Raw genomic sequence first — 26,053 nt, forward strand, 5'->3', positions numbered from 1 at the left:
AGAGCCCTTAGATGAACTGACTTGTCTCCAAAGGCTTGCCGGCTAGGTTTCAGGTTTAAGAACATGCGGAAGAGAATTTGGAAAGTGTCTTGTTAGCTGTGCTGGGGCATTCCCTGGTAATAGAGCTGTAACAGAGTCAGGATTCACAGATCTCTGCTTTATGGATTCAAATCCTGATTTCAATTTGGAAGAGCCTTGAGGGACCAAAGGTAAAGGAGTAGAGCTTGCTGTCCAGTTCAAACCCTGACCCAGTCTTTGTCTCACCCAGCCCCTGTGTGCCATGCTGAGCAAGTTTATTTCACTTCAGTGTTATAATGGCATCGAAAAAAGTCATGCTGCAACTAAGGCTGTAGACGTGATACAGATACTAAACCCCCCCATGCCTCTGAATGGTTGAAAGCATTTGCTGAATTGCAAATTATTGCCTTCATAATTATTAAAGGAACCCAATTAAACATGTATTGTAGCAACAAAGGCCTTGTTAGCAGGTTTTCAGGCTCCCTGTCTTAAAGGCAAGGACAGTATGTAAAAATATGCAGTGCACGTGGTGTTCTGATTAGGTTGTGGAACGTCTTGCAGGGGATGTATAGTACCTGGCCTTCACCTGGCAAACTGTACTAGAGGAGATACTGAAACATGGTTTAGTACTGACCTTCATTTCTATTACTCTGCAGCTCGGACTGAGCAGGTATACTGAAGAGACAGGATGACGTCCCTCAGGTGCAGCTCAAGCCCTGCAGGCTCCAGCAGATAGTCAGCATCCCATTAGTAATAGCACAGAGCGGCAGGTCCATCTGCCTTGTCAGTGAAGATCTGCCCTTCGTGTCCTTTCAGGCTTCCTGGGTGGGCAAAAGAGGTCTTGCAGGTACTGAAATCAAATCAAATAAAAAAAATGTGTGTCCTCTAAAAAAAAATTGCCGAGCCATTAGGATGCTCTTTGTTTGGGCAGTGCCTTATCGGTCAGAATTAAGGTCTATTTTTTGGTGTTGATGGGTATTGATTCTGACTCTGATAAAGGGTGATAAATCATGATTAAATTGTCATTATTTCAAAAGGGTTGTCCAGCGAAGTGGAACAGATTATCAAAACTGCTGGCAATCACTGCCAGATTGCCATATAATAGAGGGTCCTGATGTGGGTTACACTTGGCATTTCTATAGCCAGAGATGAAAGTGAGGATACATTAATTAATTCTTTATTCTCTGCCCTCGTCTGTTCTGCCTTTCACTATTTAATAAAAGCCCTCTAAAAACTTAAGGGAATCAAATATCCTTTATGGACGCAGACAGAGCTGTGATAAAAGAGAAGCAAAGAGCCAGCCTGTATTAAAATGAAGATGTTTCTGTCTGGCTTTGACAGCCGTGGAAATTCAGATATAATAAGAATCGGAGCAGAAAAGCAATATCGCAGCAGTCACATTTAACAGTGAGTGTCAGTGCAAACCACCGTCAGGTCGGACTGGAGTCTGCTATCATAGTTTGTCATGTAGTTACATCATGCTGGCAATGGCTCCTGTGTGTGAGCACAGCATTAATGCACTTCTTTTACTAATTATTTAGAGCACATAATAAGCAATGCCAGCAGCTTCAAACCAGACAAATAGGTGGATGGGTGGACAATAGATCAGCAACCAGCGAGAGGAAGAAAAAGAGATTCTTCCAGATAATATGCATTAAGTCGTGGCTCACACAATTCCCCTGGTTGTGAAGTGAAATGCTCATTTCTGATTTTCAGCAGTACATCGTATTGGACTAGATAAGGTCAATAAATATTCTGATTTCTGCCTCTGGAGAAATTTCTGAAATGATACTGTTGCACTAAGAAAACTCACCAAAAAATACTATTAGGTGCTGTAAATGAATATGTGCCCAAGCATGGTTTTCAGCAGAATGGGACTTTTTGTGAGGTGCACCCAGTACAGATGTACCAGCTCCGAATAGATTCAGAGTATCTTGTCCCATTCATTCATCTGCTTACTCGCAGCTCTTTCTTCAGAAGATAGAGACCGGACTGTATCCACAGATGTATATTACCTAACTAATTTCCAATATGTGTTTTAGAAGCACCAAGGATTGCATTTTCCTGCCAAAAAGTCTGATGTAGTTTCAGGTTTTCTTCTTGTTCTTAGTTGGTCAGTGTTTTTGAATCATTTGTATCAATGTATCATCATTGTGGTAGAATTCTGGCCATCACAGAGGAGAATCACCACCCCGGGCATGAGCTCTTCACCCCACTGCCCTCAGGCAAGAGATACAAGAGCATACGGACACTTACCACCAGATTTCTCATTTTCTACCCACAAGCAGTGCAATTGGAGAACACATTCGTCCTTGCACCTTGGACCACACCTATACCATCTTATTATAATTATATCATTATAATTGTATTTATTGCACATCTGCAACCATTGTTTATGTGTCTGCATTGTTTACAATCAAACTGTTTACTTGTACATTGTCTACTGTTTGCTTGTACTTTAAATTGTCTTGATGCACTGTCTGCACTTTGTGTTTTACACTTTTTTTTTTACCAATCGAGAGACTTTCTGTAAGTAAGAATTCCATTGTACCAGTACATGTACCAGTTACATATGGCAATAAAGTTCAAGTTCATTTGCTGATGTTGCTGTGTCTTTGTCTGCTCTTACATAACAAAACATCAATAAAACACCTCGTGCTTGTTCCGTTTTATTTGTTTATAAAGACATTTTTATGCTAGTGTAGATCTGTTGATGATTTATTTTAAGGATTTTAAAATGCCAAATTAATACAGACTCATACAGTATTTGTGCAGTACATACAGCTTGCCTGTAAAAAGGCCTATGTTCGATTTCACATTTGTTTTTGGAATTTGCCTCTAATGTAATGTTTTTATATATAAAATAAAATATATGTGCATGATGTGACACATTTACTGTTCCTCAAACTCCTCTGCAGTATTCTGATCTGTGTAGTCTGTCTTTTTCAAACCAAACATCTGCGTTGTCTTGTAATTGATCTTTTTTTCCCTTGTCTTTCACTCTTATTACAAGCTGTCCTGGGCGATTTGTAATCCTCCTGTGTTTATCATTTGTAAAGTGCCTTTTTTTTTGCATCGCGCACTAGAAAATTAAAATTGATCGACTGATTGACTGATTTAGATGCATCTTTAACAGTGGCAATTACAGAATAGCACCGCAGATCTCTGCAAAGGGAAGGCTTGACATTGTCAGGAAACAATAAGGCAGGCAGCGAAGCGAAGTGATTGCAGATTACAATATCCGCTGTGGAGCAGTAGAGTGTCGAGGATTGTGTAGAGAAGGTGGAAGAATTAAGCTTGAAAGAATGTGAGCATAATAAGACAAACGAGACATACTAATGTTGGACAAAGATACCATTGCATATTAAGAGATCCAGAATCATCAGTCTGTTTCAATGCCTTACAAAAGAGAATACTGAAATGTGGATATGCATTTAACTCGTAATACAGTACCTTTAATTATTTTTCAATGACAGGTTAAAAGAAATAGGGAGGCTATTTTAAGGATCATACTATTCTGAGGATCTTATATAGCTCTTAAGAAGCAATGTGAGCTGACGCTTTGTTCCACACCCACCACTCTCTGCGTAAAGACATACCTTCTATCTTCACTCCTAAATTCTCTTCTCCTTAATGCCAACTTGTCACTGCTGCTCCCACAGTAGTGCTTGAGGCTGGCATTTTCTGTACGTGTAAGAATTCCCTTCATCATTCCCTGCCAGTAATGAAAACGGTTCATTCAGATTCTTCTGCAGCAGAAATGGAAAGAAAGTCTTTGTAAGCTTCCAAAGGAAGCTCATATTTTTTAAGCATGCTTTCTCAGTGAGTAGAATCGTGTTACAATGACAGAACTGTGAATATCTCCATTGCATGAGAAAAGCAAGACAGGAACGCAGATTTCATTTTTCACCCTTCACCAATAATGAGAGGAAATGCAGGGGAAAATGTTGTTTTTATTGCCGTTCATCTGGGTAAATTTGAAGGAAAATAAGAAAGTTGATAAATGAGAAGAGACCATTCAGTCTCTCTAGCTCATTTTGTTGTTAGCAGCTTAACGTCAGATTCACATTTGGTATGCTTCTTTCAGAATGGACAGCTTTGCCTCCTGCAGCACGCTTTAAAAAGAGGATGCTCCACAGTTACTAAGTACCTGGACATCAAAGCACATTCTTCGTGCTGGTTTTTGCATTGAAATGGGAAACTGCTAAAATGCTGCATGAGATGTGGAGGTGATATCTTTGTTTAGCCAAGAAGGGAGCCAAATGTTTAGTACATTTTTTTTGGCAGAATTTTTTTATGTACAGAACTAAGGTAAATTACATATTGATATTACTATTGCACCCAAGTAAATCTCTCTGTTGGCATTTGTTACTACTGTTGTGCCAAACAAAGGACATCAGCCGAGTGTTTGTGTGTTGAAAGTCATCTTTATTTCATATGCATATGGGAGTCTTGCTCTTGTACGCAAGACTCAAAAGACAAGACATCCTGAGATGGAGTTAGTAAAATATAAGTAAAGAAATACATAGCCAACAAGGTATAATACAAACTTTTAGTAAAAACCTTTAGTTTATTCCATCACTACTGAAAAGCACAAATGTATATAAGCTTAATGGGCTGCTGTTCAAAAAGGTCCTGTCACCTTTTTGTCTAAAGCTCATTAACACCATTGTTTCAACAGTCAGGTAAGCTCTCTCCTTTGGGCAGGAGCTGGTTCACGTTATGCATTTTGTAGTAAAGACTTAGTAGGTCTGTGTTATGGGAAATCAAAAGAACAGCCAAAAGGGAAGGCCAAGAGAACTAGGAAAGCTTTCCTGCAGATGACAGGAGACAGGTTACGTGTTCAGAGCGATCTCATATGCCTTTGTACCTATGATGTAACAAGCAATTACTTCACAAAGACAAAACACAGCGAATGAAATTACATCTACAGTAGGTCTTCACATTCTGAAGATGACTGTTTCTTTATTCCCCAGGACTGGATAGCTTTTCATGGTACATTTAGCTTTACAGCAAGCAGTGGAATAAAGGCATGTGGGTCATGCTTAATTGTTGAAGAATTTTCTGCTTATTAGCTTCCCATTACTTATGAGCAGCATTTACCAGTTAGAAAAGGAGAAATTCTTTTAAAACAAAAAAAACACAGCTTGTTTTACTCATTAGGTGTAAGACTGTGAAATGATGTTCATCTCTGTCTTCATCCTGCATTCACCTGAGTCTCTCATGACAAGTGTGTCATTACGTCTAGGGTGCAGTAATTGAAGCTGCAATAAACACAACTGTTTGATGTGTAAAAACGGCACAGTTTCCTCCTCTCATTCCTGCAAAAACTTGAAAATGTGGCTATTATATTTAATTAAGGTTCCCTCTTATCAGTCAAAAAGCAAGAAGGCACCATTGTTTCTCTGTTTTCCTGCTATATAAGCAATATACAAGATCATTTTCTGATATGAAGCATTTCATTTAATTTTTTTTAAAGAAATGCCTACTTGCTCACATCCCAAAATAGACTTTTTTTTGTCCTTGTCCATGGTGAGTAAGTATTTGTAGCATTCCCGTTTCAGGAAGGAAGCTACATGGGAAGGTGAATTTCTTTTTGTTGTATTTCGTAAAACCCACCTCTGGTGGAACTTTGTATAGATGTAAAGGTCATGAGCTTGGAACATACAGGAAATAACAAGAAATGGTAACATAAAAGAACTGAACATAAGAATACACTAAATTATGGTTTGTTTTGTTCCCCAAAAGTGTTAAGAAACTTCCTTTTTCTTCCAGTTACAGTTTAGCCTCTTTGACTGTTCATGTGGGACAAATACAGGACTAATGTGAAGTGTCTTAACTGTCTTTCTCTGGAGGAGACAGTTGGCAGGGAAATTCAAGTCCACTCATCAGTGCCATTCCTTTGCTTTACAGTGGTGGGCATTCAAGATTTATAAGAGGCCCCAAAGCTTAAAGGCTCCCATTGATCTTGGAAAAATAGACAAGGCTTTAGCAGAGCTGGACTGCAGGGGATGACCTCCCTGCACTAGGTAGGAAGGGAGAATTTAAGTTTTAGTTTCAGAGCTTCAAATGTGCATTTGAGCTCCTAGAGGCCTAAACTGTTTATATTTCTTTTACTTTGACCATCAAGTTCCCTCGGCGTCACCTGCTTCTGCATTTATCATAACAGCAGTTTTCTTCCCTTCCCTATCTGTATTGATGGGAATGTAATTGATTTGTTTATGTTGAAAAATTAAGCCTCATGGTGCGCTCAGTCCTTCCACACATGCTGCCTGGGAAGGGGGCCTCAGAATGATTAGCCCTTTAAATCAGTGCAGGTGACCAGCTCATTTTAATCCCGAAAAAAAAGGGCCATTGCATTGAAACTGCAGACTTAAATCTGTTGCAAAAAGTCCCGTTTGGAGCTTGCAGCCAGAGATTCAGAGATGGCTTCCCAGTGTCTCGCTCAGCAGATTAGTCTTGCACAGCCCTCTGTCATGTACTGATTGCTGGATAAAGTTGATGCATTGAGAAGAAACTTCTACAGTCTGGATAAATCTACTCAGGGTAAGAAAGAAAGAGAGTGAAACAGGATCGGGGAAGGAATATGTTCATTTCTAACGGAGCTTTTTTGACAAAGGAGGAGAAAATGCGAAGGAAATAATGAATTGGATAGGTGGAGAAATTGCTAGCTTTGCTGTTAATAAAATTCCTTAGACTTGGGAGCATTATGACATGGTCATAGTTTTGTCAATTCGTCATAAAATAACGTGTTCAATTTGCTTGTGTATGCAATGAATCAAGATAGTACTGTAGGATTGAAATTATCTGCATGTAATAATGTCTTTGTAATGCAATAATAATGTCTTTATAGCTTTTGTCTCATTCTTGGTGGTAAGAATGATGGCTGTGTAACTGTTTGGGCAAAACTCTAGAAAGGAAAATCCCCATAGAAAGTGGTTGTAACAGAATAGGGGTGTGGATTTCTCTTTGTAAAAAAATAGTGCTTTGCTGAGAGAGATTTGACCAAGCTTTTTACCTCAGAAAAGCAAAAAATAATTTCAGTCCAACCTTATACTTATAGGACAAAATACAGAGTGAATAGTATTGGTGGCCAATTTTAGTCATGGAGACTATTCAGCAGGACTCATAGGTCATCCTAAATTGTTAGGATGAAAAGGTTTGTTGGGTTCTTATCATATTTTAGCAAGAAATGTGGTCACTTATGTCAGAAGATGTCAGATGTGCACCTGGAAGTTTCTACTCCAGAGGATTTCTGACTTACACAAATGGATTGCTTTCTGTGAGTGCTGCAAGTTTCTCTGGCTTCTTTCATTAAAGATTTATGGGTGCTTAATAAAACCTGCTGGACTGCAGGCCCTCTCTGCTGACTAAATCACCCCCTGTGTGCGTAATCTGTATAGCATTAGCAAATGGCTGTGCTTAGTTTTTTCTGTAAAAATAACCACAGCTAAAATAGAAGTGTCACACCCTGTACACCTAGAGGGCGCTCTACTTCTCTCCTGTTCCTAGTTCCCTGTGATTATTTATGTCTTTCCAGTGTGTCTTGTTGTGTAGCCTATTTACTTCCTGCTTCTGCTCTGCTCCTGGCTCAGCATTGAGGGTACGGATGTCCTGAGACCCGCCTAGCACCAGGTCACTCCTGTCCATGGCCTGAGGGCATAGTTTTCTATACTGCATTTCCTGAACAGCTGAGCCTGGGCTAACCCCCGACTCGCCTCTACGCATAGGGTCTATTTTAGCTCTCCTGCCATTCCACGGTTCGTCCTTTCCGACATCCGTGACAAGAAGAGTCTGATGCTATGCTTCACGTATGTGCATTCTCACCTTCACCACTCTACACGCCTCTCCACATGATTCAGGCGTTCTGTTTGTAGTATGTTGAGAGATTATACGTTTTCTGGGGTTTATGCTTTTATTCTGAAACAGGAAAGCCTGTTACGGTATTATAATTAAGGGACAGCTTGAGCAGCTTCGCTGTAACGACAATCACTCAGGGCAGAGGCTGAGCTCTGCGATGAGTTGCTGTGTCACCAGTTTGAGTCTGCGGTCAGCAGGTGTCTACGGCCGAGATTCTTCCAGCAGTGTCACACAATCAACAGCTACTGTGGGGGCTGTCTTGCGATTAGTCAGCTGGGGTTTTGCCAACTCAGCTAGACATTCATTCCTGCGGCTTCGTCCTGATGATTCTTACCATGATAAAATATGAGTAGAAATGAGAACTACATATAGAATCTCAGTATTTTGAACAATATCATTGTTGCTACATTGAATCTGCTTTTACGTCTTGATCACATAAGGATAATCCTAATTGCTTAGGAGTTAATAGTAAACTGGAAGAACTTTGAACTTGCTCACAGTAAGCTGATCCCTGGGTAAAATGTACGAAAGGCTTTTTTGAATTTGCTGGTTTGTCTTTTCACCTGAAGCGTTAAAGACACCCTGCCAAACTCCATCAAAGATATTGCTTGTTCTGAGAATGGTCTGTTATTTGTTGTTAACAGTGTTAAGACTCTTTCAGTCTTTATCAGCTCTGCCTAAAGCCCTGTAGAAATGTGATAAAATACAAAACAACTTTCTGTTCCTTAAAACTCAGATTTTGAATCTATCAGACAGAACCTATTCTATTGTATATGCATTGAACTGCATTTTTTTTCTTATTAGTGGACTATGAGCAGAACGAAAAATGGCTATTTTCTACAGCTCTGTACAGCGGTACTGTAGAACTTGAAAAAGAAAGCAATATAAAAAGAAAAAAATATATAAAGTTACTGTATTGACCTTTTTACCATTTAGAAAATGGTAAAATAAATCGATTGTGCAGTCTAGACAGCATTTTATAACGAGAATACAGGAATAACCCTGACATTATTTTTCCTGACTCTTTTTTTTTGTCCAGTTAATGTTCTGCTGCTTGCCTCCAGCAAGCGTCTCTGATGCTGAAAGCCCTCATGATCGCGCTTCTGTCACTGCCAAGATGATGGATTTTTGCAGTTTCAGAAGCTCCTTCGGCTGTAGCCCACTCTGCCTCTCTCGATCTCCCCCCGTTTCTTTTGTTTCTTTCTTTCATCTCTGATGCCTTGGCCTCGCTCTTTTTGACTGACTGGTTGGCCTGTGATGTAAAAGCCAGAGTCGCAATGCATGTGGAAGGGTGGCTTTTCTGTCCTTAGATATATTGGTCTTTTTAATCTAATTACTGTAATTAATAATGGGACTGTCTGGTCTCTTATTCCTTGAGGAGAGGGAGAAACGACAACTGCAGTAGACTGAAAGTTATTACTACCTAAACCAACCAAGGGCATCCCAAGAGTGTGCTATAACCTCGCATTTAGGCTGTATGGGAAGAAGCGATAGTTAACAATTTAACAGACAGAAACAGGATTTGCAATCTTCTTTCAAAATGCTGTGTGTCGTAATATTTTCATTAGCTGTTTGCACAGTGTGATAGAGATAAATCATTTCAATCCATTGTAGAACTACTGCTTAATAAATATTAATGATTTATTTATTTATTTTTCCATAAATTGTTCTTACACTGCAGTTATTTATCACATTACAACTGATTAGGCTAATGTAATTATAGAACTGGGCGTAAGTGCTCTCCCTCAGGTAAGGAAAATCTGTCCCCACATACATCAAACTTGATGACTTTTCATAAGACTCAGTGCAGTCAGAGGACAGTCAGTGGGGAACTTGAGTGGGTTGTTGTGGTGTGGTGCAGTGCTCGACATTTCTGGCTGGAGATGTACTGTACTGTTCGTGAAAACAAATTATTCTTCAGATTTATATCTCACAAAGTAAATAAGAGAGATGGTATGAGATGGTCTTGTTTTTTCCTGGTTTGTTTTCTTCTGGTTTTGCATGCCTGGATTTGCAGCTTTAGGGTACTGATTGTCTTTCTGGATGTTATTGGCTGAGACTGACGACAGGCCTTGCTCTTGAGTTTTGTTCGCGGCGCTAGGTCCATTCTGTTTGTTTCTGGAGGAGGATTTTCTTCCTTTTATCTTTCTGTGCGTGACTAGACTCACACGTCACACTCAGACTTGCTTAAACTGCATTCGCCTGCAAAAAAAAATAGCCAGAGAGCATGTCGGTCAGCATTTGGATGTTTGTTCTATTTCTGAAATTATATCTTTTGAGATTTTCTGATGCTGTTGCAAGAAGCGTGTGTTTCAGAGTATGGCTCATGCATCAGGCAGACATCTCCGAAACGTGGGATTGAAATCTCAGGGAGGCCGGTGTCTTCTTTTTGCTGCCATGTGCCTTGCCTGTGCTGGACTTCCTGTAAGGGCTGAATCTGGGCAGAACTGGCCAAGCTGACGGAAGATGTGCCTCATCGACGTGCTCTGATCCCTCCCTGCCTTGCCTGAGCAGGTGGATCGGTCTTTCATGGTCTGCAGCACTGTGGTGTGTGAATAAGAGACATGAGCGATGGTGCCTTCACCCCCTTCACCCTCACCCCAGCAGGACTTCCTGACACACTGCATCCAGTGAAGCCACTCTCAGCTGGCATGATAAATAACAAATCCCCACTGGGCTGTGGTTTGAGCTTAAGGTTTCCTACAGGCAGCTGACAGGTAATTTCGGTTTAGTCACCTTGCCTTCTGATCAGCGTGGAACCAGCTGGGTTCTTCTGAAATTCAGGTCTTCCAGGGCACTTCTAATGCTGTACAGTCTCTGCAAGACACCTATTGCACAGACTGCACTGCAGCTGAGCAGAGTGACTGCTGCACTCCTACTGCACTCTGCACTGGCAAATTAAAAGTATAATTTTGAATAAAGGCAGTGAAAGTAACAATGAGGGGAAAATAATTTCTGATTAATAACAGTATATTCCACAGCTTAATTCAGACCCCCTGCTTTAGTAATCACTAAAAAAGCTTTCACTCAGGAGCAAAAAAGCACTGAAATATGCTGCTTAAATTTAATGCAAAGCCAGACCTTTTCTGCTGTACTTCAAGTTTTGCATTAATCCTTTAAAAGAGTAGATATAAATGTCAGCAACATACTGAAAGGCTGTTTCTGTCTAGTTCCCATTTGGACTCAGAGTAAATCTGAACCAAATGATGTGACTTTTACTTTGTAAAAGCCCAAAGAAACTGTTGTTTAGTTCAGAATATTAAGAAATGTTTTTTTTTAGTGTTCATCAAATTTATTTAATCAAAATCAGAAGTGCAGTGAGCAAACAGAAACAAGCATACTTTGAACTGACCCCCCCTCTTCCACTGGTTAGTGTGATTTGTTTTTTCTGTAGTCTTGAGTGATTTGGTCCCAGTGTAAACAATGATCAGTTTAGATAGTTTGGTATGTTAAGTTGTTGTTTATGGTCTTCCTTTGAATATTGCTGACTTTTTCCCATTATTATGGCCAGTGTCCCTTATGAACCTTTCATACCTAAATCTTGCCTTTGCGTTTGATCTTCTCTGGGTTCTACATGCTGCGTATCAGGCTTGACCATACTTCTGTTGCCATTCCTCATCCTTGTACTGTGGTTCACAGGGTTTTGTCACACACTTCTCTATGCAGTTGTCTTGGTAAATAAGAATAAATGTAAACGAGGTAACGGCAGCTTTTTAGGGTGAAGCTGTGACCAGTAATTAATTGCTGCTTCACTTGGTTGCCCTGATATCTCCTCCTGCCCTTGCGTCAGCCACAACGGGTGATGATGACTGCAAGAGGGAGAAGCTAAGACCTTCAGCTCTGTTTCCAGTCATTAATTAAGATTCAGCCGTCTTAAAAAAGAAAGAAAAATGTTTTGCTGTCAGCTTTTGAAAAGTTCATGGCACGGAATTTCATGCATATTTGATCATCTTAAGCTTTCTACAAATTCACTGAAAGCAATCAAGGTTTAATATTATAACCAGCTTCTAGCATTTTCTCAGTTATCCAAGAGCATTAGGGAATTAAATAATTGAATTGCCTTTATTGACATTCTGACTGCTTTATATTGTGAAGAGTTAAATGTCTTAACTCATTAAGGTGTCTTTGGTGCACATTAAATGTAAACACTTTTGCTGCTTGTACTTGATTATATGCTTTTCACTTTTGGATATCTTTCAGCATTATCTTTCAGTAATAACTTACACAGGTATCACTGTCAGAGCAGTATGTAGCATCCACAAAACAATAGGCCAACTGTCAGCTGAGCAGCTAGTTAGACTAAAGCAACACAATGAAATAGATTGGTAGGGCTATAGAACCTTCATTCTGGATAGCAGCTGAAGAGACTTGGAACAGAAATAATTCTGTACTTTCTCAAAAATGTTGAATTTGCAAATGGAGCTAAGATTTCTATACCGTTATAAACCAAGGTAAGACTCCTGTTGGGATATTTCTGTTCTGGAGAAGATATAGTTAAAACATTTGGACATTTAGCAAGGTGAGAAAAATAACCCACTTATCTGTATTTATCCTACTTGAATTAACAGCTCAATGTTCATCACACCTAACTAAAAACACTGTAATAACCTCTGCAGACTTAATGGCTAGACTGCACAAGTTTCTGGTCCACTTTCAATTAACATATAATTTAAGAAAATGATTAGATTATTATGTGGAATACTGTAAGGGTGTTTACATAAGTACATAAATTATACCTAAATTATCCTGAGATTGCATTTAAGTGCCAATGCTCATATGCTCAACTCACTGCATAGTGAACGATTATTACTGCTGTGTCCAATAAATTACAATAAACTAAACCTGAAATAAAAGAATAAAAATTCCTATCTCATCCTGATGCTTTATTCTCTAATAAAGCTGCAGAAGAGAAATGGACATGGATTCAGAATGTCATTGTCTATTTTTTAATTAAATGAGCACTGCACTTGCATTTAACTGCGGGCAATTTTGGTTTTGTGGCATTAGCTTCATTTTAAATGAATACCCATGTAGATTTGTTTGGGCCTGTGTTTTTTGTGATTCATAAACTGTTGAAATTGCCAAGAAAAATAAACTACGGGCTCTTTCTTACTCTTACAGACAGACGCTTATCCAAGCTTATCTCATCTACTCATCTACACCATGGCTAGTGTCTCCACTTTATGAGTGCTACGTGATTCTCTGGCTTGCATTCCACCTGTGACCTTTAATTAGGCAATTAAACTACGCAACAGATCTTGGATAGAATTCAGATGCCCTAATTTTTATTCGTCTTTGTTCTTAATCAGTTGCTTCTCGAAAAGAGGCTATAATGCCTGCAGGACTATGGTCCTCAAGGACTAAATTTGTCAATTTTCATCACCACCTTTAAAAAACAGCAAACTAAAAGAATCATGAAGCAAAAACCAGGATGCCTGTATTTTCCTCTTTAACCCCCCCCCCCCCCTTCAGAAGGTAAATTGAACTCCCAGATTCTCACGTTAGACTGATTACATCAACGTCACATGGGGTTTCGCAGAGTTGAACAAGCAATTTCAAAGCCTGTTTTCAGCTCAATTCCTGAAGGACTCAAACACATGTAAGCAAAGTATTTTTTTTTGTGAAGCAGCCCATAGTTCCTAAAATACATTCAGCTCTTCAGCAAATTCAAAGAGATGGGTTCAGATTTGCTTCTGTCATGAGTCAGTTCGCCTCATAAAATCTTGACTAATCAGCTATCTTCGTGTAATTGGATCTTGTTTCGTTTGGGGAGACACCCTGTCTCCTGCTGGAAGCATTGCTATTCCCAAGAGAGCAGCTTTTCAAGTGCTTATTTGGTAACCAAGCAGTAATTAGATGTCATGTTGTCATTGCGTTCTGTGTGTCCATATGCTTTAAGAGTCCAGGTATTTAACATGATGTTATACTGGGCTATCCTACCGTACCAGTCCCAAAAAGTTGTAAAAAAGAGAAACTTTTGTTATATCAGCATAATGAATAATTATGGCAACAGCGGACGAACTGTGTCCATAATGCATGTACACAGTAGAATGATCTTTTGTGTAAAAATGAAATGTTGCCTAATGCAGTGTTGTGTTGACATGACCCCGGTGTAAGATGAAGTACAGTATCTCTCTGTGCTTGACACTTGTGACACAGTTGACCACGATCTTTCATCTTGGTGAAGCTCATACATGTCACATGCCACTGGCTGTAACCTCCCCTTGATTTTTGAACACCTGGAGTTATTTTTCCCTCATTTTTTATTTAGATTGTATAGCATTCACTTCCATTGGTTAATGTTGAACGAAATTAACACTGCAGAACTCTGAGCCTCATACTGTATCAGTGGAAATGTTGTTATTCTCCAGTATTTTGCTCAAATGCTCATTTAGTTAACCAGTTGCAGTTAACCTCTTTAATTATTGGATTAAGAGGGAATAAGTCTTTCTTACCTTTATGCTGAAAAAAAATGGAGATGACATAATTCAGGTGCATCTTTTATCTAATCTGTTTAAAACAAAAATCCTATTTAGCAAACAGATCCGCCGACTTCATTGAGAGAGTTGAGAACATTGTCCTGTTGTTGTCCTGAAACCCCAAAGTCCCCTCTCCCTCTGTTTGAAATTCACCTTGTGGTTAAATGTGTTCTTCCTGGTCTTTCTGGTGTGAGCTGGTGTCTACATTGACTCTCCTAAATTAAGCTCCAGCGTTAATATGCACATTGAAGGAAGGATTTATTATTTGTGAAAATAAGGTTACAGACGAGAGAAGACCATTCAGTTGACACAGCTCATTCAAATGCCAGTAGCTTTTATATCTGAGGATCTCACCCAGTTGTATGAAATCCTCCCCACAGATTTATGTTTTATTGATGTCATAATTGTGGGTTCAATGGATCTACTGTATGATCCTTTCCCTATGCCAAGGAGCCATCTTAATGAGCTGTGTTATACAAATAGCTGAAAGTCTAGCTGGAGACTAAGCACAGCTTGAAAGTGTTCACAACAGAAACTTTTCTCCATTTTCACCCTGTGCATAAGCAATTGGAGCCTTTCAAAATTTTACTGCTCACAGTAATTACACGTCAATGCATGATCTTAGCTACTTAAGAGTTTTAATGCCTCCTTTAATTATGGGCAATATCCAGAAAGGCATGGAGACAAAAGGAATTCATTTCAAAGCTTTATTGAAATTAAAACAATGGGACAGCATTAAGGCTTGAGCTTTAATTAAGATAATAGCCAAAGCCAGAGTTGATGGAATGAGCTGGGCTGAATTAAGATTGCCTGCACTAGAGCCAGAATACGTATAAGCTTTTCTGGGATCCCAAAGGCTTTAGGCTACCCCCTCATAACAAATTCTAACAAACCCAAACCCAAGACGATGGAGCCCCTTTAGGCAGCAACATCTAGGAAGAATAATCTCTCTCATTAGCCATTAGAAACTCCCACCACTTTACAGAGGAGACTTAAGGAAAACAGTACCAAGTCAATTGCTAGTGCTATTTGAGACTGAGGGGGCTTTCAGCAGGGTCTTACGGATCACCTGGAACACCTGGATCTGACAGGACAGCCACTCCATGTTGCCCTTGTGCAGAAGCAGCCATCCAGCAGTTCAGTTTCCTGTGACATGGTATGGAAAGAGCACAGCGAAAAGTACAGGGAAGTCCTGACAAATGCACAGATACCAAATTTAGTGCTTGGTAGAAGAATGGGTCTAGATCAAGGGTCAAGACACCAATCAGATTAATCCTAGTAACTGTGGAAGGTGAGGTACTGTACAGTAGGAGTGGCGTAATGGTTTCCCCTGAGGATGACAGATCATCGAAGTAAGACTAGCCAAGTTGTTGCTTTTTCCCCATGTATGAGTTCCTGATGAAGTTGTTCAAAATGTGGACAGTAATCAAGTGAGTGTGAGTTAGTCTTGGCTGAGAAAACAATGAGCTGTTGTTGAGAACTCAAGTCTCATTGATCTGCTTAAGATATTAAAGTAGTTGCTTGGAGTCTGGAGTCTTGCTTAACTTCTTGACCTGACATCAAACATGTCCTTTTGTCATATTTTGTACTTCTGTGTGTTATGCCAGAAAGCCTTCTGTTTTTTCAGGGGCTCCAGGAATAGTGACTGATGTTATGGATTGTTAGAGCAGAATGAATTACACTGAGATCCATTTGTAGTTCATTGCAGATGCAAAATGAGTTGTCTTATGCTTTTCACACAGATCCCTTAGCGGAAACAAAAGTAGTTTGTTAAGGTAATAGTAAGGAATGGACCCTATTCAGATCCAGGGAACTCCTTCCAAATAAGTAGTAGGTTGATAGCCAAAATGTCTTAAAGCAAGAAATACCTGAGGGAGAATCCAAAAGTCATGGTCAAAAGCAAGGCTAGAATCTGTGGCCCAAAAGGGAAGTAAAGAATGTCTCAAGGTGAGCAGGAGTAGTAGCTCTCACAGTGAAAACCTCATACTAAGCAGGGAAGGGAGAGAGAGCTGGGTTTAAGTAGGCTGGGAAGGGGATGTGCGGTGGTGAAGAGGTGCTGGGATTGGTTGACGGGGTCTACAGTAGGTAGTCTGAATCTTTCCTGAGTAACTGAGGGAGTTGCCTGTGGATTCAGAGCCCCCTGGTGGTTGGATGGTGGTACTGTAACATCGTTTCTAGCGTTCATGCAGTTCATCCTCAACTCCAGACATCGCCTAGTTTCAACAGAGCTGGCAGGAGCTAAATAGAAATAGTCTAAAACCCACTTTACCAACATGTATTTTGGTTTGTGGGCAAGACAGGTTTACTTTTGATTAGTTAGCAGAATTTTAGTTCTGCTTAAATTACTAGGAGACATTGAGCCCAGCTCTCTTGATACTCGTAAATTCTGTTTTGGGAAACATCAGCCAAAGCATGATTATTTTTTCCATTGTAATCTAGGCGCAACACCTGAAAATGTTATTCCTTGCCTCTAACCGGAAAAAAGAATCCATTCGAGAAACTCTGCTGGGTGGGTGAATACAAGTCTGTCAAAAAACAAGCCAAATCGAACAAGTGTGGTTTTCAAAGCTCTGGGAGATAGTGTTCTTACTAATGTGCAAATGGTATGTTTCAGGAATGCCAGGTACATACAGTGGTCTTCATCCTTTCAGCTTTTGTACTGCATCTTAAATCACGGGCTCAAAAAGGTGTTGGTTTGACTAATTAAGACAGTAATTGGTTCCATTATGTAATTGATAGCTTGCTTAGCATGTAAATCAGACCAAATTTGCATTACTTTCCAGATCAAGAGTTCGGAACGTCTGCTGTGCACGGTCTAGAGATTTTAATGCTTTTACAATTAATCCATTAGTCAATCAGTGTAATTAGTCATGCACTTCTGCTCCCTCCAATGGCCTCCTCCTTACAGTTTCTGGTGTGATGTCATTTCAGAACGAATTGTGCTTAGGGCAGCCATCACCACAAAGGCCCCCCAGAAAAACAAAACAAACTTAATTTGAAATCAAAATTGAAGAATGTCAGAGAAATGCTCAGGTCTCCATTGAAGAATGCGTCAAAATGCATTATCCTTTTTAAACACGTAGCCATTTCGATGATACCTTATCAGGCAGACAGGCCTAAATAGGTTGAAACAACATAAACAAGTATCTATTATGGCTTTTTATTTTTCCTGTAACACACAGCAGAGTGCTCAAAGTGGCACTCGTCTTACGGGCTTTCCAGCCAGATGCATAAATTGTCCACCAGGAGAGCAAACATCCAGCCTTTATTTTTGCACCTAGGCTTCGTTTAAAGATTAAAGGATTAAAGCTTTGGAACAGGTCTTTCTGTTTGTCACTAATGGCCCCAGCTGATGCAGAAAAATCAGACATCCATTCACCTGTGCATCCATTATCAGAAAGTTGCATAGGGTGTAAGACAAGACTGAGACACCTTGTAACTCTTTTGTTATCCTCTCCTGATTTTTAGACTGTTTTTGTTCATTTCTGAAAACACAGCACCCGCGCCACAGATCTTTATTTTACATGTTAAGACGGTGATACGACAACCGACCTTTGTACCTTACAGTGGGTTTCATTATTTAAACATACAGTAGTTTTGGGTTTTCAGGCTGGAGGGCCTGGTACAGCCCAGTCCAGTGTTATCCATTCTGAAGTCAACCTGAGGCACATTCCTGAAGGTTAAATCAGCCATCTTCCCAGTGTGGTGTTCTGTGCAGGAGGAGAAGAGCCCATTATTCAAATTGTTCAAATAGTAAATTTGTTTCTCAGAGCTCACAGGCTTTAGGGCAGCACTGAGGACTTGAAGATTCGTTGTAACGTGAATCTTGGATGAGGGTGTGGCAGACCACATTAGTCTTTCTGTTAGCTGGAGCCTTAATTTTTATATTTGTCAAATTGTGTAGAAACGGCTCCCCAGGAAAATCATTAATCTCTGACGGCGGGCTCAACATCACGGTATGTATAGTATGTAGCCTTCTGAATGATAAGCATAATCATCAAAAATGGTAAACTTTGGCGTGTGTATTATTCAATAGGAATAATTAAAGGTTAATTCCATGCTGAAAAATCACCGTTGTTTTTCTTTTCTATTTTTCAGCGTGAAATTAACCTTTACTTGTTCCTTTGCAGCCAGCGCACGCAGATACAGGCACAGGCACGTAGGACAGGTGGTAGTTTGTATCAATGGCCTATTTAAGTTTGATCACCAATTGTTATAACAAATTAGTGATCAGCCAGCTCTTAGTAAAGCTACTTGTCCATAGAGGTTCCTCCAATTATGGCATTGAGTCATCAAATGCATAGCAACAAAATGAATACCTTTTTACTTAACAAACACTGAGCAAGTCGGGGATTATTACATGTGCTGCACTTGATTTTTTTTAGCTTTGCCAGCACAAGGTTTTCCTGGAAAGAAAGGTCTGAGCAATATTGAAGTTTTTACTCCACTTTGGTGTGTGTTTTCACATTTGCATAAAATCTGCTTTTTCACTTCTATTTTCTGATCATTTCCTGTGCTTGACTGGTCAGTTTCTTCACTCGTCATGTCCTGGATGAGTCCTCAGACTTGCAGACATGGATGAGAACTCTTCTCTCTGGGCATCGACAGAGATGCTTGTGGTCAGCGAGGTTGGGGCAGACTGGCCTGTCCTGTCACTGGGTTCTGGGCATGGTCTTTGCAAGCCTTACTCTAAGGGTATATTTTCTAATGGGGATGAAGAAAGCCTACTGTGCACCTCAGCAGATGCACTAAGAAGTCACTGTGCCACTACAGCGTATGGGGCAGAGCAATGTGAGCTGGATTTAAAACTCTGATCCTGATGAGGTGGGTATACGAGCTCTGATGTCTTTCAGACCGTAAATATTTTTTTTTCAAAGGAGAGTGCACAAAGAGGTGGCATGTTTGTCAGAGTGAACAGCCACTACAAGATCGCTTCCAGCCACACCATCACTCCTGTCGTTATTTATAGCTGAAATTCTGCGGGACTTGTTCTGTTATAAAATGTATCACTGCTTCCCTCAAAGGAGCTATTGTGGCTATGCTGCTGCACTGTAAAACTGTCCACTTTCTTTGGGCTACATAATTTTTTCAGCCTCTTTGGACATTCTTGCTTGGCATCTCTATCATTCAAATCAGGGAAATCTATAGAATGCCATCTTTCATTATCCCTTTGGACAAGTAAAGTCACTGGTGGTCAGAAGCGTAGGCTTTTTTAAGTGCTGCTAGCTCGCTGTGCATTGGAAGTTAAGATATTTTTTTACATTTGTCTTCACAATGGAATAATCCCGTTTATTCACTTGGCAGTTTGGGGAACTGTTTGTGTCTTTGGTCTCTGGGTGCCGAGATGAAAGAGCTCCATGTGTTAAAGGGGAACTGTAGTCCCAATTTCTAAGACCAGTTATGAAATCTCGCTAACACAATGCATTCATTGACACTACAGAAACATTTTACAAATTTACACATTTCAAATTAAGCCCAAAATCGTGAACTTTGTGAAAGTACTGTAAATCACCATGTTGTTGCAAACTCACATTCCAGTTCCCATGAAATGCAACATGATGTGACCCTTCCTGCTCACTAGTTACCATAATTACTAATGTAGTGTTATGTATGATGGAATAAGTACAGGTTTTGCAGCAGACATTTCTCTCTTTAGCAATTAAAGGATGACTACACATTTCTGAATTCAGAGCTCAGGATGTAGGAACTGATTTGAAGGCCGTTTGGTTCAATCAGAAGGACCCTCATCCTTTCCTACTCATTAAATGTACTGTACAGTCTGTAGTAGGTTTCCTGATAACTGTGTTTACGGAGCATCTTCCTGCTGTACAGCAAGTGTTAAAACATAAACATAAATCATGAAAGTTTTCCATCTGTTTTTTTGGAACATAAGGTTTTTCTACCTACCATGATATCCCAAAATATATACAAACCCTACATTCTCTTACAGTAAAAAAGAACACAGCCACTTTTAACACACAAACGTTAAAATGAGATCAATTGTATTGATGTAACTCGCAATCTGTGTCACGCCCTCTGCAGCCAGAGGGCGCTCCTTCTCTGTCCTGTCCCTAGTTTCTGGTCTGCTGTCCTTCCTGTCCCTCTCTTTCCCTTGGGCTTTATATTTCCGGGTCTTGCACTCTGTCCTCGCTCAACATTGACGTTCGGATGTCCTGAGACCCGCCTAGCACCAGGGCGCCCCACGTCCGCTCCCTGAGGGCATAGGTTTCTATACGGCAGTCCTGAACTCTTTGCACTATGAGCCCGGGCCTTTTTCCCGTCTCGCCGCTACGCATATGGGTCTTTTTCCGCTCTCCTGCTCCCCACGGTTAGTCCCTTTGGACATCCGTGACAATCTGCTTTTCAGTCAGTTATTGCTGTTGTCAGTTATTGCTTTTTTTTCTGTTTCACCTTCACTCCCACTGGATTTTTAATGAGAAGTAACACATTTATATAGAGTTGAAATTCCAAGAAATTCCAGTATAACACTAATTAATAATACATTGATACCTCACCTTCCCTGCTTGTATTTGTCTTGTTGGATGTGGAAGATGGTTTAGTAAGCACACACACGCTCTAGGCCTTCCACAGAGCACATTTGTGATGGACAGGCTGTGTTACCTTGATTGCCGACTACAGCTGAACAGGGTCTTTACTCCAGTTCAAATACAAGAAAAACCTGTTAGGCATCTTGCCAGCAGCAAGGATCAAATCTTGCCTTACTCCTGATGGCACAGTGTTAGAGAATGAGAGCTCCTGCAGTGGCCCAGGCAGGCTGAGATCTTGATTGACCAAGGGGACTCAATGGCATGATGATAATGCTCATGATATCTGTACATAGCCAGGTCATCTGTTTTAAGTTCTATTTGACACAGATCTTTTGTTGTCAATAAAATAATCCTTTTGGTTCTGAGGACTAAAAAATTGACTTCCTTCACTAAGGTTAGGTGGATAAGGTGGTTAGCGTGTTAGCAAATTATATATTATATATATCTTAGCCGTTTAAGCCTTAAACCACTTACTGTAATTGTTAATTTGTCAGCCTGTAACAGATCAGACTTGCCAGAGCCTCTTTTTGCCTGCATTTGGCTGCTTGAAAGAGATAAAGAGATTTCCAACAGGCAGAGTATGAAACTATTATCATGGGCTTGTTCTGTGGGAGGCATTTATCCCATTTTGGGGGGACTTGAATCTCTTGCTGGTTATGTACTTAAAAATGAGCTAAAGAAATAAAACCTCAGGATGAGTTTGGTAAGTGTGGGTTTCGGTGTTAGATTAAGAAGATTATTTTAATAAGAAGATATGTTTTTTTCTGTATTTTCTATTTTTTATAGTTTTTTTTCTTTATTCGGTGTAACATATACAGTATACTGAATGATACAGGGTTTCGATGATAACAGTAATATCTATTGCCTTTCATCTCAGAAGCGCTCTGTTTTTTTCCTGTAGGGCAAAGTCTCAGACATCTTGTTATTCTTCGCTATAGATCCCTGTTAAAAGAGTCTGCTGGATAACTAACACAAACCGTTTTGATGTTTAAATATTGAGCAATGTGCTATAGCATGTATTGTAACTCCAAAGCGGTGCCTTCTTTTGAAATCATGAGCACAGATTCATTACTTTAGATGCAATAATCCTGTGATCAAGAGCTTGAGATAAACCACTGACACAGCATTAAAATTCAGAAGACCTACTCATTCTTCATGTTTGAACTCTGGAGAAAAATAAGTCCATAATGCTACGATTTCCATTATAACTGTTGAACTACAATACTGACACCATAGCTGAATGCACAACAGGAGGTGTTGCCAAAGTACAGTACTGTACATAGATTCTACAGATTTCTTTGAAGTATAATATTATTAAATTGTTTCCACAGCAGTTAAGCACACACACCTCATTCAGAAAGACTGGACAGGATCAGATGTATTAATATGGTCAAGCTGTGTCTTATGGTCTATGAGATGATTGTCAAAAATGGCGTGCTTGGTTTCCAGATTCAGCTGCCCAGAAAGCAGCATTTTTAGGACTTAAGGCCATGGCTGGCTGGTGGGAATGGGCTCTTATGGTAAAGGGATGGAGTAACGAGTCAAATGCCATATCTGTGGGGACCTGATTTGAATATTCAGAAGACTCAAAGGCACTGACAAAGTCAATCGAGCAGGCATTGTCAGGATGAACAGTGAAACATGAACCAGAGGACACAATTGCGAACTCTGTGGAAATGTATTTAAAACTGAGAACAGGAGGCACTTCTTTACACAAAGGATTGTAGGAGAATGGAACAAGCTTCTCAGCTAGGTTGTTGAAGCTAATCCCCTGGCTTCTTTCAAGAAATAACTGGATGAGATCCTAGGATCTATTACCTGCTTATTACTAAAAGGGCTAGTTGGCCAAATGGCCTCCTCTCTCTTGAGGCCATTTGTATGTACAGTATGAGACTGTCCTGGCCTTTTCAGTTTACGGGTTAGCTAACAGGTTTAGAGGGGATTATTCATAGTGCAGTAGGTGGAGATCACTGATAATTTTTGCATCTGATTATGTTTGGTAAAATAAAACAAAATGAAGCCTGTCCTGTCCACACTTCTTCCTGTTCAGGAAGTATATTCTGCCTCCTTGCCAGTCCCAGTATTCTCGACCTAGGGCATCATAGCTGAACCTTGGGATTCTAAATGTGTACTCCTGACATGCAGCATTTGGATTGAACAGATATGGATCGGTGCTCTTATATCAAAGATTGGCAGCGGCACTTGTTTCAGTGTTGTGTGCTGATTTTTGCTTGCTCAAGAAATGGGTCCTTCATGGTCTAATGAGATGCAGCACTTCTGCTGGTACAAAAAAGCATTTGCTGAGAATGCAGCTTTCAGAGGGTTAGAACACATCATTAACATTTACAGCTCGTAAGTCATCTCCTAAATATGTCAAAAGGGTGCCCTTTTTTCACCGTTGAGTATGAGCAGAAAAAAAAAACAAACATGACAGGAAGATGTTTCAGAATCATAATCAATCTCCCCTTGTGCTATCTGTGAAGGCATTGGTGCTTATAGGATAGAAAGGATTGTTCAGAGTTTAGCTCATTGACAAATGGGGGATCAGTTTTAGTTATACATCTCACTAATATGAATACTGATATCATCTGGAAAGAGTCCATTCATCCATCAAACATGCTGAACGAATTTCTGATCATTTCACTGTTGCAGTTTTCTTGGACTGTTTCCTTTAAAGACAGAATTCAACCCCATGCACATACAGTAAATGACATATGACTTTATGTAGTATGATGGCATAGCAGGTTCAGAAATGTTGTCAGCCTTCTTCTGGACTACATTCCCCAGAATGCTGCGGGGACTGAGCTGCTGTCCTCAGCCACATGACCAGTTGCTAGAAGACAATTTAAACAGGTGACAGTTCAAAAAGCAGGAAGCAGACTTCTGTCAGGTTGATCAGGCACATGGAAGCAGAGTGCTCAAAGGGAGACGTAAGTGACTGAACAAGTGATGACAGGACTGCAGAACTCTGAGTTTTGGGATCTTAAAAAGAAACTCATTGTGTAAGTACTGTATGTGAACTTGGCTTTTGACCCTTAGGGTGAATTCCTTTGTTTTGGAGGCCAGTAAGCAGATTAGTTGTCCAGTGTGTTAGTGAGAGACTGAAAAAGTCAGTCAGGGGCTCAGGTGAGCTTAGGATTTTGTTATGGTGGTTAGTTTGTGTATTCTTCCTGCACTATAAATAAAAGATTGCTTGTTTGTACCTTTAGAAAAAGAGTAAGAATAAGAATATGAATAAGTTCCTTACACTTACATAGCATTTTTCTGGACAGTCCAAGTGGGTTGCTGCGTCAGCATGCGAAGGCTGCAAAGGAACAAGTAATAGGTTTATTCCATGCTGAAAAGAGAAGAAAGAAAACACAATGTTTTGGCTGTGGAGCCTTCTTCAGGTGTGAAAAAGAGGGCAGACAGCAAAGATTAAATAGCACAGGAGAATAAAAGCTGGGAGACTGGAGGAGGCAGGAGCAGGGGAGAGGCAGAGAGGCCACTCAGGCGGTGTGAAGTGGAGAGAGGTGAAGAGAGGTGTGAAGTCAAAACCTGTATATGAATAGAGAAGATTAGACAAAAATAAGTCTGTCACTGAGAGAAGGGGGAAAGGTGTGAACCTAGTTTCAGGATAATTTTTGTTTCTGATGTCTTTCTGTTATGGGAGTTGAGAAATCCTTCTTTGAGAATGCAAACGGAGAGATCAGTGTGATCATGGCTGTCTGAGGTGAAATGAGAAACTATGGGCTTGGAGAAATCTTTCATCTTCACAGCCCTAACATGTTCTCTGAAGCAGTCTCCTAGTCTCCTTCCGGCTTCCCTGATGTAGATAGCTGGGCATTCCCTGCAAGAGATACAGTAAATGAGGTTGCAGGAGGTACAAGAGGTCGCCTGGATGATCCAGAATTGTCCTGAGGGGACTCCTGAACACTCCACTCAAAGCACTTTACAGGTAATGGGACTACCCTCCACCACCACCAGTGTGCAGCCCCAGCTGGATGATGTGACGGCAGCCAGACTGCGTCAGTACACTCCCCACACACCAGCTCTCAGTGGGAGGAGAACAGAGTGATGTAGCCAGTTCATAGATGGAGCCATGATTGATAAAGGACAGGGGGAGATTTGGCCAGGACACCGGGATAATACCACTGCTCGTTTTGAGAAATGTTGTGGGATTTTTAATGACCATGGAGAGTTAGGACTCAGTTGTACATCTTAACCGAAGGATGGCTCCTTTTTAAGTATCCCCATTGCAATACTGGGGCATTAGGACCCACACAGAATGTAGGGTGAGCATCCCCTACTGGTCCCACTAACACCTCTTCCAGCAGAAACCTCAGCTTTCCCAGGAGGTCTTCCATCCAGGTACTGACCAGGCTCACACCTGATACAGGGTCACATTGCTGCTTGCCCATCTTGTGGCTGTGTCTGTATTCCTGCAACTTGCATGCTTTAAAGATTCTCCATCCCCCGGTGTGTAGCAGCAGGTGTTTACATCTCTGTTCGACTGTCTTTCGCCAAAACAGGGACTTTGTGCAATTGTGCTTGTAGGTGCAATTTGGTGCACCAACAAGCTGTTAGCCATCTTCTCTATAACAAACCCAGTCAGCTAATTATCAAAGATTAGGAACACTCCAGGCTTCCTCTAAGCCTGGTTTGCCATGGGATGATGAATGATCTGTTTTGTCTGCAAATTCAGTCACCAGACGGGTATTTAGCAAAAAGCCTGCAGTAGACATGCCATTTAGCATCAGAGAGCCAGCAACCAAGATTGACAGTTTTGTGCATATTATGTTTTTTATTAAGCTCATCTATATAGTAAAAAAAAGCTTTTGCAGCATTTTATATGTTGAGAGGATGAAGAGTATCCGAGCAAGTCTATTTTTGTTTGAGAGCAAATATGTGGAGATTCCAGAGTCCTTGTTACATCGTCAGTACTGTGCTAATAGGTCATGGAGAGAGCTGACATGCAGGCATGGATACAAGTTCTACTGTACAGTATATACAGTACTGAACAGCAATATAATTAGTTACCTTTCTTTTGTAGTTTTATAGTGGTGCCACCTGAAATATACTGAGTGGTATATTGTACTGTACCCAGTACAATGTATGTGATATTGTAGATGAAGCCCAGAAATCATTGTAGTTTAAACATTTGAAACT

This window comes from Atractosteus spatula, chromosome 3 (assembly GCF_055471065.1).
Source record: "Atractosteus spatula isolate fAtrSpa1 chromosome 3, fAtrSpa1.hap1, whole genome shotgun sequence".
In the NCBI taxonomy this organism is placed as follows: domain Eukaryota; kingdom Metazoa; phylum Chordata; class Actinopteri; order Semionotiformes; family Lepisosteidae; genus Atractosteus; species Atractosteus spatula.